Below are 12,057 nucleotides of genomic sequence, written 5' to 3' on the forward strand. Positions count from 1 at the left end.
AAATGGGTAAAGTACTTCATGCAGTTTAATCATGGAGCCAGAACTCAGCATCGCCTCAGGCTCTGTGGTCATTGGAGCATGTCATAACTTCAACGCGATGAAAAGAGATTGGGGTTCAGCTCGACAAATGCTTTAAAGTATTTCAGAGGCTTCAGAAATGCGGGATGTCTCAGGTCACACATGGGGCTTTTCCTCCTGACATGCTACATCTGTGATAAGAAACAGCTGGGAAATCGATTGTTTCACTCACGGTTGCAAGAACGCAACCAAAATCAGCAGGGACACCGAAGTCCTTCATCCAGCCCTCATCACGTGCTCCTTGAGCAATTGGAAATAAAGACTCTGGTTTTTGCAAGGCCTCCACATACCATTTGATTCACTCTGAACAACACAATATCCAACCTCTATTCCCAAGGGCCCCATCACTCTCCAGTTTTTGTGAGCAGAAGCATCTTCTGGCAATTCAAAAAAACTTTGGGATGCTGGCAGGAGGTGGGCAAAATATGTAGATCAATGTCTTGAAAGCAAAATTAAAACCCAAATGCAGTATCTGTCAGAGCATAGAGACCTTTCTGAAGCGGCACTAAATGAAGAGATGGCACAGGCAGCACAAACATGCAATGCAAGGAAAGTACCTGGTGCAGGTGTTCAGGAGCTGGGTTCATGCAGGACAGAATCAGCGTGTTGAATCAATAATCCCACCTGGAAAGGGAAAGGAAAAAGTGATTAATATTTTTTCAGAATTTAAAATAAAGATCTTCCAGAAACTACCAAAATAAAGATCATGTAACTTGTTAAGACTCTTAACACTCATTAAACACACTTATTCATTAAATGGAGACTTTGGTTTTTTTTTCCTTTATACCATTAACCTTTTTCTGTCCTATAAAGGAACTTATAATAGCTGCCTCCTAGCCTCCAAAAATATTTTGTTTCACAAACAAAGTGCTTGGAAGAAATACCCCAAATCATCTTTGAAAGAAAGTGTGAAGTCTACCAGGCAATTTCTTGATAGCACAAACGTGACCATGCATCCCATACAGCCCACAGAAATGTGCAATAACCTTGATGAAATACTACTTTTTAAATTTTGTTTTAATCTTATCTGCACTAAAAGAAAAGCAGAATCATTTAAAACAACCAACCAACCACATTTAAACAAATACCTAAAACTTCGGGGAGAGGGCTGTTATTTCCATGAGTGTAAGTGACTTAACAGCCAAGCTGTTTCAGCAGAGCAGCAAAAACAGGGTTGGAAATCCAAGTGGCACTACAGGGCAAACAAGCTCTTTATTTGTCTGAGACCAGAGTGTCTTTTCTTGCCTTCAAGATGAGGTGAGGACGAGTAAGATCTGGCCAGGCCAGGGGGTGCTCACACATCCCTGCTCCCATGTTGTCTCATCCACAAGTCTCCAAACATTTGATGCATCTTTTAAAAGTCCCGACACACAAAGGCTCCCACACCAGTGAATATTTCAGCTATGCCATTCAAATTAAAGAATAAATCTCAAGCCACTGGAGTGGCAGAGAAACCCAGTGTTGATTTCACCCAGAACCACCGCTGTCAGAACACAAGTTGAAATGCCATTTTATTTATTTATTTATTATAAATCTCAGGATTTTTAGCAACCGACTCATGATTTCTAAGCGTGCAGGGTTGGCAGAGTTGCAAATGCTTTTTGACTCATAGTATTTGCGGGGGAATCCCCAACTGGCCTTCACTTTGAGCAGCTTTAGAAACAGGTCTGGCAGGGAACGTGCCTCCCCGTTCACCATGGCCATCGGAGATTTGTCAGCGATCTATGGCAAAGCTATTGCACAATAAACAACACAGTGTCCCCTTCAAACACGGCCAGTGTTTTGAAATCATACCAAGAACGCTGAAAAGATAAATATTTGTGGGGTTTGATGAACCGCAGTGCTGTGCTAATGAAATCAAGGCTTAAGAAATGTGCTTGGATTGTCCTTTACCCAAAATGAGTAAGGCTTCACTGTAAATATTGCTATTCAAAGAAACAATTTACACACTGTCTCAATGGCAGGGAGACTACACATGGTAGATCAAAGGCAGATGGGGGAATCTTTTAATTGCACTGCAGTGAGGAGCCTTAAACCAGCGTTGCCTCCTCCTTCCTGTCACTTGCTCAGCGGTGACAAGGTTTGCTGGTACCATCATACATGATAACAGACGAACACCTGAACTTGGATTAATCATAACAATCATTCATTTCAACTCCACTTCCCTTGGTTTGATGCTGCCTGAGATGCAAACACAGAGGAGAAACATTTTGGGAAGGCAAGACAACAACCACAGGTTGAACTGAGGAAATCCTCCTGTGTTCAGCCATCCCCCTCCGATTGCAGTAACACCCATGCCTTACTTTTAAGCCCAGTTTAAGGATGGAGAGGCCAGCAGCAGTAGGACACAGACCCCTCCAATGCTCTTATAGCGCTTTGGGATTCTGCAGCTCAAGAGTTACAACCACAAAGTGGCACTGAGTCCCAGCTCCTTCCCTTCCCCGCCAGCTCTCGCTGTGAATCCACCGGCTGGACTCGAGTTGCAGACATTCTGCTTTTCCCACCCTGTAAAACGCTATTCCAGAAATTCCATATAAACGCCTTTCACATCGCATTACATTCCCCCAGTAAAAATAAGCCAGATAAGAAATGCCTGTCTACGAGCGTTACGATCATACTTTTAACACATCTGAACTTCAAAGAGGAAAAACTGCCCATGCCAGCAAATATTTGCTGCAGCCTCTACCTCCAGCGTCTTTCAGGTGTCTGATAATCAAGTTATGCCATGAAACACGTGCATATTAACAGATTCCCCAACCATTCTTAGGTGGCTGATAAGCTTCTTAACACCACTGACCTTCTAAACCCCCAAAACAATCAGTGAGTAAGCTTAAAAAAAAAAGAAGAAACGAACATATGGTAGCATGCTTGAACACAATGGTTTTAAAAGGAAATAAACGCTCTCTGTAGACTCCACATCCTCTAAATCCATTTTGCAAACAGATAAAAGACACATTGTAGTTGAGTCTCCACCTAAAGAGCTCCAGCAGAATCTAGGTCAGGGCGCTCTCCTAGGAACTGATAAATTAATCAGTGGCGCTTCCAAAGGGGGTTTTGACTAATGCAGTGGTTTTATATAGGAACTGGCAGCCACCGCCTTTTGCAACTCAATACTCTCCAAAAGGCTCAACAAGCTAAAAGTTATACTTGAAAAGTGCTTTTGAGCCGGTTGGAAAAAACAAGGTTGGATTTGCCCTTATTCAAAGAAAAAGAAATTCTAAAAATTATGCTGTGCACTGGTAACAGCAGCTCCAACAAGAGGTGTCCTCTCCTTGCAGGTGACGCCAATTCAGCTGCTCAAGGTCTCACCATAAGTGGCTGCAGATCCAACAGCACAACCACCAGATCAGGGTTCCCATCTCAACCATAAGCTGCAGGTGTCCTGATTTTACCCCGTAACTATTTAAACTGGGAACCAGTCACAAGAAGTTTTCTGTGGCACTTGACTCAAGCAGGGCCATCTTTGCTGGCTGGAAATGAAGTTTCTCCTCTCAGTTCTTTGGGACGAGGACTCAGGACACGGTTCCTCTTGACTGCATTGAAGGAACTTCACATTTTTTGCCCAAAAAGTCCAGAGACGTGTATTAGTTCTGACAATACTTGGTGGAAAAGAATCCGAGGTCCAGCGTGAGCCATTTGCTGCCTCCAGAGAGATGGAGGGAAGCAAACTGATGGGAGTGGGAGCATTTCTATCCAAAAACAAATGTTTTGTCACTCTCTATTCCTTTCAGGAGAGAAAAAAATACCAAATGCGCCCTCGTAAGGTCTTGTTTTCATTCCTCTGTGGAACTAAACCACATTTTAAACCTCTATGTTTGTACAAAGCAGATTTTTGTCTTCTGATCATTTTAACTTTCACTCTATCATCAGCCAGGGATGCTGCCATTTCTCCCTGGCCATCCTGCCAAAGGGATGAGTTACCCAAATTCTACAAGGACATGAAAAGCTCTTACTATAAAGACAACTCCTGATTTTATTTATTTATTTTTAAGAGGAAAAAAAAAAGGCACCTCAGCTTACACAACCAGGATCCAGCTCTGTCCTATCTGAGCCTTCCGGCCTCTTCCCTCTCTCCCAAATCCAGCCCCAAAACCTTTTGGCCCCACACAATGCAGGTTTTGACCCTGCTGAGCTCCTGCACCTGCAAGATCTGGGTCAGAGAAAGGCAAGAAACTGGGCATTGAGGGATAAAAGTGACACTACCACCCAATTTTAGCCATTTTCCAGCAGCCCGGTGTGCAGATTTGGTGCAAATTCTGCCTTCCTGGACCCAGACGGGCTTCTCCTCCCACGCTGCCGGGTGTCACGCACCCTTCTCATCTGCATTTTGATTCTGCTGAGGCAACGCCAACAATTTCCAGGGGTTTCCTTGGTCAACACTTGTTCTGTCACATGCTAAGGAGCAGCTAAAATCCATTTCCTCCAGCGCACACCAATGCCCAGAGCGGGCAGATGAAGCCACCAGGGCTCTGTTACAGCAGAAATGCTTCGGTGCGTTGGTTCTCTGCACGGCACCAAGACGGGAATGCTCACCAACAAACAGGAGAGAACTGCAAAGAGTGTCAGCTCAATTCTGCATCTCTGATTGCAGCCATTCAAGAAAAAAAGCCAACAAAATTTTACAATACAATTGCTCGCACTTTTTCTCTATGGATGCCAAATATCACTCAAGCTCCTACTGAAGGATATGGGTGCTACTTGGTGTAGCAGCACTGTCAGCTCCATGAGACACGGTCAGTGAACAGTCACAACCACTTATGATCTGGGACCTCATATGAACAATAAAACAAGTCACAAAGGGGTAAATCCCCCAGCCAGCCACATTCTGCCCAAAAAGCAACAGCAAAGAAGTTGCATCCAACTTCCCATCCTGTGCCGAGTAAAGGGCTTAGTTTTTCACGTCAGATGTAATAAAACCAGCATCATGGACATAAAGCTATCTCCTTCATTCTTCTGACCCACTATCTTCTCCGGAGTCTGCAGTCTCACTGTATGAGCTATTTATCTCAAAACTCACATAAAGAATATTTTCAGGCTGTGCCATTGCATGGGAAAGATGCACTTTAAGTTAACAGCTTGAATTAACGAGCCAGTAAAACTGAAAATGACCTTCTTTGTAGTTCTTGGCAGAGGAAGCATCAAGTCTTCCCTTTTTTTATTAGCATGGCAGAAGATGGGTGAATAGAGAGCTGCTTATGGTATCAAATGTTCTATTTCCATTTTGCTTTCTAACAAATAGAAGAAAAAACTCCTTTCCTACAAGGGCTCCTCTCAGACACAGGCTTTGACTGAATGATAAACAGTATAATTATATTTTAAATAGGCTGCCCACAAAGAATCAGTATTCAAACTATCTGCTGCATCCCTCACAGCTGAAAAGGCTTTGCAGGGAGAATCAGGGGAAATGAAGAAACTATTAAAATCACATTTCAACAGAATCATAGTATTTCTCGGTACAAGTCCATTAAAGAGATCTACTGATACCTCCATCTCCCATCGAGATCGTGTTACTCTATTTCTGTAAAATGGGATGCTAATTTACTAGGAGCGTGCTGCAATCTAATTCAGAAGCTGTACATTTCTTCCACCCCGATAGCATAAACCAAGTACCCCCCCTTGTGTGTGAGATGCCAAGAGGGCAGATGTGCTCCAGATGTGCTCAGACACACACTGCCCTCCCATCCCTTTGGTGGGAGCCCCCAACTGCCCACACATCTGCCCCACAGGGACACCCTGGACTTGTCATTGGATGTTCCTGCACATCCCACGGGCAATTTGGTCCAAGCATTCTCTTCCAGAAGCCGCCTGGACTCCGTGCCACACAGGATCAGACACGCTGCCACAGCTTGGTCCCTCTTGCATCCTGTTTTTTCTTCCCAGCTTTTAATACTGCTCTTGTTGCACACCCACAGATCTCCAAGCACTTCCAAATGTTAATTTATTAAGTTCTGCAGTGCCAATACACGATGTATATACCATCACACCCGCTCCACAGACAAGGATATTATTAAAGCCTGGACTACAATACTTTGCTCCACAACATAAAGTCGTGAAATTGGCCCTAGTGACATCACTATGAGTCCTGCCATTCCCTCAGAGACCAGGATTGGCACCAAGACGTTTTTGCATGCAGCCACACTCACTGGCCAAGCCCATCCACTCTCCAGTGCCATCAGACGTGTCTGATCAAGAAGAGGATTTAGGGTTTTTTTCTGAAAGATTGTTCTACTTTTAGCCAGTACTGTTGTAAAGCAAATGTGTATGCTGTAGATCAGGGATCAGCAGAGCTCATGCTTCCCATTTACATCACTCCCACGAAAACCAGCAACTCCTTATTGCAGATTTGGGCAGTCCCAGTGCCGCCCAGCTGCCAAACCCACAGCCACTGCCCGCCGGCCGCCTCCGCTCCGGAAAAATCCTGGAGGAACAGGAAACAACTTCTGCAGGTGCTTGGTCTTAATGGAAAGTAAATCCTGAGGAAATAGCTTTTTTTTTTTTTTCTAGAAAACATACTCAAGTACAGACATAAGCACTTGCTGCAGAGGTTCAAGAGTGCAACCATAAATGCCAAGAACCCTAAATCATGTTTTCAAAGCTCTTCAAATACCTAACAGGTGAAGGCAAGCCCTACAACTAAATCTCCAGAGAGGCTTTAAAAAAAAAAAAAACCCAGCTCGGCTGCTACCTAATCCCAGAAACATGTAGGCCCTACGGACACTTACAGCAACTCTAAAGACTTCCAGGTATCCAATATTCTGCTGCCAGTCAGGCAAGTTGAATTTTACTCATGAGAACTCAGCAACTCAACACCTATTCCCAGACTTCATTAAGTCATAATCATCAATACTTTATAGCAGGTACCCAGTGATCAGGACCTTTGTTTTACGTGGCTGCAGAGCCCCGCATCCTCCTGCCAAGGAATAAAAATAGACATATAAACTCACAGACCAGCGTGGTTTGGGATTCTGGTGTCACCCCTCACTTTCTTTTTATCCTCTTTTGATGAAGTGCTGTAAAGATTCACTTGGGAACAGAAAGTCAAGATTCAGGACACTCTGATAATTACCCTATCTAAGAAGGCTTGTGGTAATTATTTCTTTAATTAGACCAAAAAGGTGAAAGCATCTGTTTAGCACAGAGGTGTCTGGTGCTGATGCTCTCAAGGGATTGCAGCTGTAACGAGAAGAGACTTTGAAACAAAAGTGAGGCAAACATCACAGAATCTACTCCAAAGGCCATTACATCCATTTAATTATTTCAGACAACTTCCCAAGGTTTTCGATCAAAAACAGAAGTTGCTTTTTATCCAAGTTCACAATGTTTTCACTAGAAAAAGTACTTTTATTCCCATTTTCCAGATACGGAGACCGAGGAACACAGAAAGCTGACACAGAGCCTAGAATAGGCTCACTCCAGCTCCCCACCAAAGACACAGCGACACGAAGGAGAGACATCATCCAAAATTCATCATTTGCACAACTAGCAGTAAAGGTTTGCACTTATTTTCTTATTGCAACACACAAAAAAAGAAAATCGGTGCTCTCCAAATGAGGGCAGAGAAGCAGAAGAGAACACTGTGCATACCAGAGTCACTATATAATTATTTAAGATTGCAAGGGCCATCACCCTCAGTCAAGCTTCCAGGTTCACAAGGAGAAAACAATAATAGTAACATCTAACATCAATAAGAGTGAGGTACTTGGTGCATCCACCTTCCAACATGTGAAAGCTATAAAAAAGGGGCTTGTAAGAAACAATATATAGGCATACCTTTTGATAACATTGAAGAGCACAGGAACAAGAGGGATGAGGTTTTCAGAGAAACAGAGAGAAATACTAAGAGCTGTTTCGCTACTAGGGAATATCCCTCTGAAACCGGAACAGTTTCTATATTCTGAGACTTCACAGCCCCAGGGCTGAGATGCTGACACCAAACATTGCTGAAAACAACAGGGGGAAGGAATAGGATGAGCTTTGCATCCGAGACAGCTATAATCTCTCCTAACTCGGAGCAGGCAGCACAGTAGCAAAACTGAACCAAGAGGGAGCTCAACCAAACCACAGCTCAGCCTCCCACCCACACACCAGTAAATCACAAACCATTAAAGTCAAATAAAGGCAATTAAGAGACACAGAGAAAATAGACACCTCACTAACCTGCTGAGCTCAGCACCTGCTGCTCAGGAAGAGAAGGAAACACTAGAAGATGGCCAGAGCAATGTCCAAGTACCAGAAGAAGTGGTGAAGTTTCCAAGGTCAGCATCAACCCAAGCATAGCACCTCACAACCCAAAATCCAAAAGGTTGGGGAGACTCCCCAAAAGGGGAGGTTTGCTACCTATCTTCCAACTCCCTCACTGTCCCTGGCAAGCTATTAAATGAGAAATAAACCCCCAAAATCCAGACAATACCTTTCCTCAACACTCACCCAGCACTTATGGGTAGCTCTGAGCCCACTGCCATGTGTGGCAGCTGGGCTGGGCGGGATTGTCCCACCCGTCAATCGCTTTCAGCTGTCCACAGCCACTGATTGTCCCATGTGGGGCTGGGGGTGCACCCAAGCAAGGGCTGGTACCTGTTGCAGAGCATCACTGAGCCTGGTGCTCTCATTCTCACGGGCACTTATTCCTAAGAGTAATTTCAGGACTTATTTTTTCAGCAATGCTCCCTGTCTGTTCTAAATGTGGATGATTTCCTCCCCCATCATATCTGCTTTGCTCTGGGAGCCTAAACAACATCAGAGCAGCTCCCAGAGCCCCTTGCACACCACTGAAACAAGGTGCAAGGGGCTCTTACAAACACTTTCTGCAAACCCTGGCTAACGGGGGGAGTGTCTCCAGCACACGTGCTGCTAAAAGTGACGAGAATCATAGAATAACTGTGGTTGGTAGAGACCCTCAAGATCATTGAGTCAAACCATAATGTAAATTTAGCACTAACCTATGTCCCTAAGACCCTCATCTCTATGTTCAACCCTCCAGGGATGGTGACTCCACCACTGCCCTGGGCAGCCTGTTCCAATGCTTCAAGACCCTTTCTCTGAAGAAATGTTTCCCTACAGAGCATGTGTGGGATTGTCTGCATTCACATACTGACACAAACAACAGCCTTTGCTTGGCTTTTCAGCTCTGGGCTAAAGGAAAGTGAGACAAAGCTGGCACCTCTGACTCCAGCCAGAGTTACAGCAGGCATCAGCACCTTAAAAAGGTGCAAGAAATCACCCAACAGAGCAGGAAAAACCTGATCCTAATCCCACCTTCACCATCACCACCTGTGCTAATCTGCCATCAAACCTGGGGCTGATCTGGGGAAGGGGAGTGGGGAAGAGAGCACAGACCTTCAAGAATGTGGCAGTGTCTCAACAATCAAAAAGTCTGCAGGGCTGAGAAGCTGAAGTTTTCACTGGAAAAGGAGAGGAAAGCTCAGACACTGGGACGTGTTACTGCGTATCCTGTGCTATCAGTGCTCCTCCCTAAATCCAACTGCTTTAAATCATGGCAATACACAATAATAATCTTCTAATAATTACTGTTTAAAATCCAGGACTTTTATTATTTTTAATGTATAGTGTTGCAGAGAGAACTTCCAAATGACAGCAAAGTGCTTCTTAAACTGAAAAAAACCCCAAACCAAACAACACAGGAGGAGGCAGAGGAAAGTGAACCCCAAATTTATTAGACTTGTGAGACCTCATAATTTGAAACCAGCCTTGTAAGGTTGGAAGCCAGGTCACAACTCATTAAAAGCAGTGAGTGAGCTGTGAGTGTGAGCAAACAGCACATGGTACAGAATGTGAAATGCACTGAGCTACTGGATGTGGTCATATAAAATCCTTCATTTTCTTATTTATTTAGTTTTTATGCTAAAGGTGGGGCCAGACACATTCCCTCATCTGCATACAGAGACCACAGAGGCAAGCCTGAATTATTTCCAATGATCAAAAGCTCCATCTGCTTCCAGCCTAAATAAGTCACAGGGGGTTTTTTAACCAAACCAGGGTGCTGGATAAAGCTTTGCTCAAGGGACATGCTGGTCCAGCCTGAGCGCTAAGCCCAGCCTGAACAGAGGGGCAGACTTACAAACAGCATCTCCCACAGAGCCAAGCTGTAGCCTCTGCAAACTGAAATTTTCCAGTTTTCTGGTTTTGTTTTCGGTTTTTGTTTGTTCGGGTTTGGTTTGTTTGTGCTTTGTTTTTCTGTTTTCTCCAAAAGGAGCGATAAAGGGGACTGACCAGCTGTGAGGATGAGGGCTGTACCTGCAGCATTTCCCAAGCAATGGGTTGGTGCTGGGCGAGCTCAGCCGCTGCTTTTCTGCAGCGCAAGGACAAGCACCATCACCCAGCTCCCGAGCTGGAACCGGTGAAATTCCCTGGATCCATCCCACAGACGGACCGAAGCCTCATGCTGTAAAGCCGCCTTCTGCAGCTGTTACCCTGCATATCTGCCCCGGCCTCATCACAAACATGCTCTGCTCCATGGGCAACATGCAATTTTGCTGTTCATCACTTGTAAAATCTTTTACGATCTGCAGCGGAACGTGTCCTTTCTCTGCAAAACTACTGCATGGGGAACAGGCAGGTTTCTCCTCTCCCTTCTTCCACCTGTGCTGCTTCATCTTCCCTCAGGACAAGTCTAAAAAGAGCTGCCTGTGTGCTGTGTATTGGAGATGGGAGCAGCGCTAACGGCCCTGACAGCAGAGGATGGAAGTTCTCAAGCGCAGCCACCTTCATCTTGTCCCTAACACAACCTTGGGTTGCTTCTCAAAGCTTCTACTCCTCAGCAAACTGAAATCCGAGAGGTGCCTGCACAACCATCTCATGGAAAAGCTGGAGGGTGTATGGAAGGGATGGAGTCTGGGGCAGCCCCTGCTCCTGCTGTCCCCAAGTCCCTGCAAAGACCATCAAGTCACTGAATCACAGCGGTGCCAGGACGCCCTACAGGAATCACCGTCTTGCTTAAAAGACACGCGGCCACTATAGCTGGGTCTATTATTTTTGAAACTTGTGACCCAGAGGTGAGCCAAGGCATATATTTATATTTAAGGAGATATTTATACATCTGCAGGACTCCAAGAGGTGGCTCGGTTTGGCTTTAACACTTAATTACCTTGCAAGACGTCTTGTAAATCTTGACCGCAACCACGCGACCAGCCTGCTCTTCCAACCATCCTCTTCCTCAGCCTCGCAGGCTGTGCTGACCTCAATGACATTACGGACGTGCAGAAAACGCAGAAGCGGGACCCTGAGCAATAACACAGGGAAATGCAATTTCTGGAAGGCAAGAGAACACCGGCTCTTCTCCAGCCCCGCGTTTGCAGACTGACTTATGAGATGTAGTTCCTATGGAGAAACCTTTCACCACATAGTAACGGTGTCGACTCTGCTTTTGGAAGAGCAACAAAATTGAGAATCGCCAAGATTCCTCGTTCCCCAGCAAAATGTGGCCAAGGGAAAGCCAGCTGTGACACCCCTACAAATATGCTGTATGTGAATGCTGGAGGGCTGGATGGAAACTGGATAACACACCTCTGGTATTTGCAGTGTATGCATTTTTTTCCGAGACCTAAGCCCATTTTCTCGGGGTTATAAATCAGTTATAACAAAAATTATTTCTCAATACTAAATACTGCCCAACAGTAATTTTTAAAACATATTTTAAAAAAAAAATTACTTTTGGGTCACATTTGCACAGGTTCTGCTCCTGAAATTTTGTCCCACACCTGTCTGGTCATGTAGAGCAGGACCGTACTCTGAATTTCAAAAGAAATCTTGCAGATTCAATAGCCTGGACTCAACCTACAGGAAAATAGTAAAGGGAATGCCGGTCCTTGGCAGGTCAGCTGAATCACACCGCTAAACCCTGCCCAGTGCTTACACACCACCGAGATAGGTGCGCTGTGTAAATACTTAGGAGCAGCTATCTGTGCAAGTACTAATTGAATTTCCCAACCATTTCAGGCTCAGTCGTTGTGGAAAGCACAT

At 44.8% G+C, this 12,057-nt stretch overlaps 1 protein-coding gene across 3 annotated transcripts in view; it reads right to left on the reverse strand.

The window, feature by feature from the left end:
* The window catches only part of ZNF469 (zinc finger protein 469), a 234,382-nt gene that overhangs the window by 191,419 nt on the left and 30,906 nt on the right, over positions 1-12,057 (reverse strand). For all 3 annotated transcript variants that reach the window (XM_071814560.1, XM_071814562.1, XM_065848417.2), the window contains exon 2: positions 636-702. The gene's annotated coding sequence lies outside the window, so the exon portion shown is untranslated. The remainder of the gene's footprint in view (positions 1-635; positions 703-12,057) is intronic.

Source organism: Patagioenas fasciata, chromosome 13 (assembly GCF_037038585.1).
Source record: "Patagioenas fasciata isolate bPatFas1 chromosome 13, bPatFas1.hap1, whole genome shotgun sequence".
NCBI classification, from domain to species: domain Eukaryota; kingdom Metazoa; phylum Chordata; class Aves; order Columbiformes; family Columbidae; genus Patagioenas; species Patagioenas fasciata.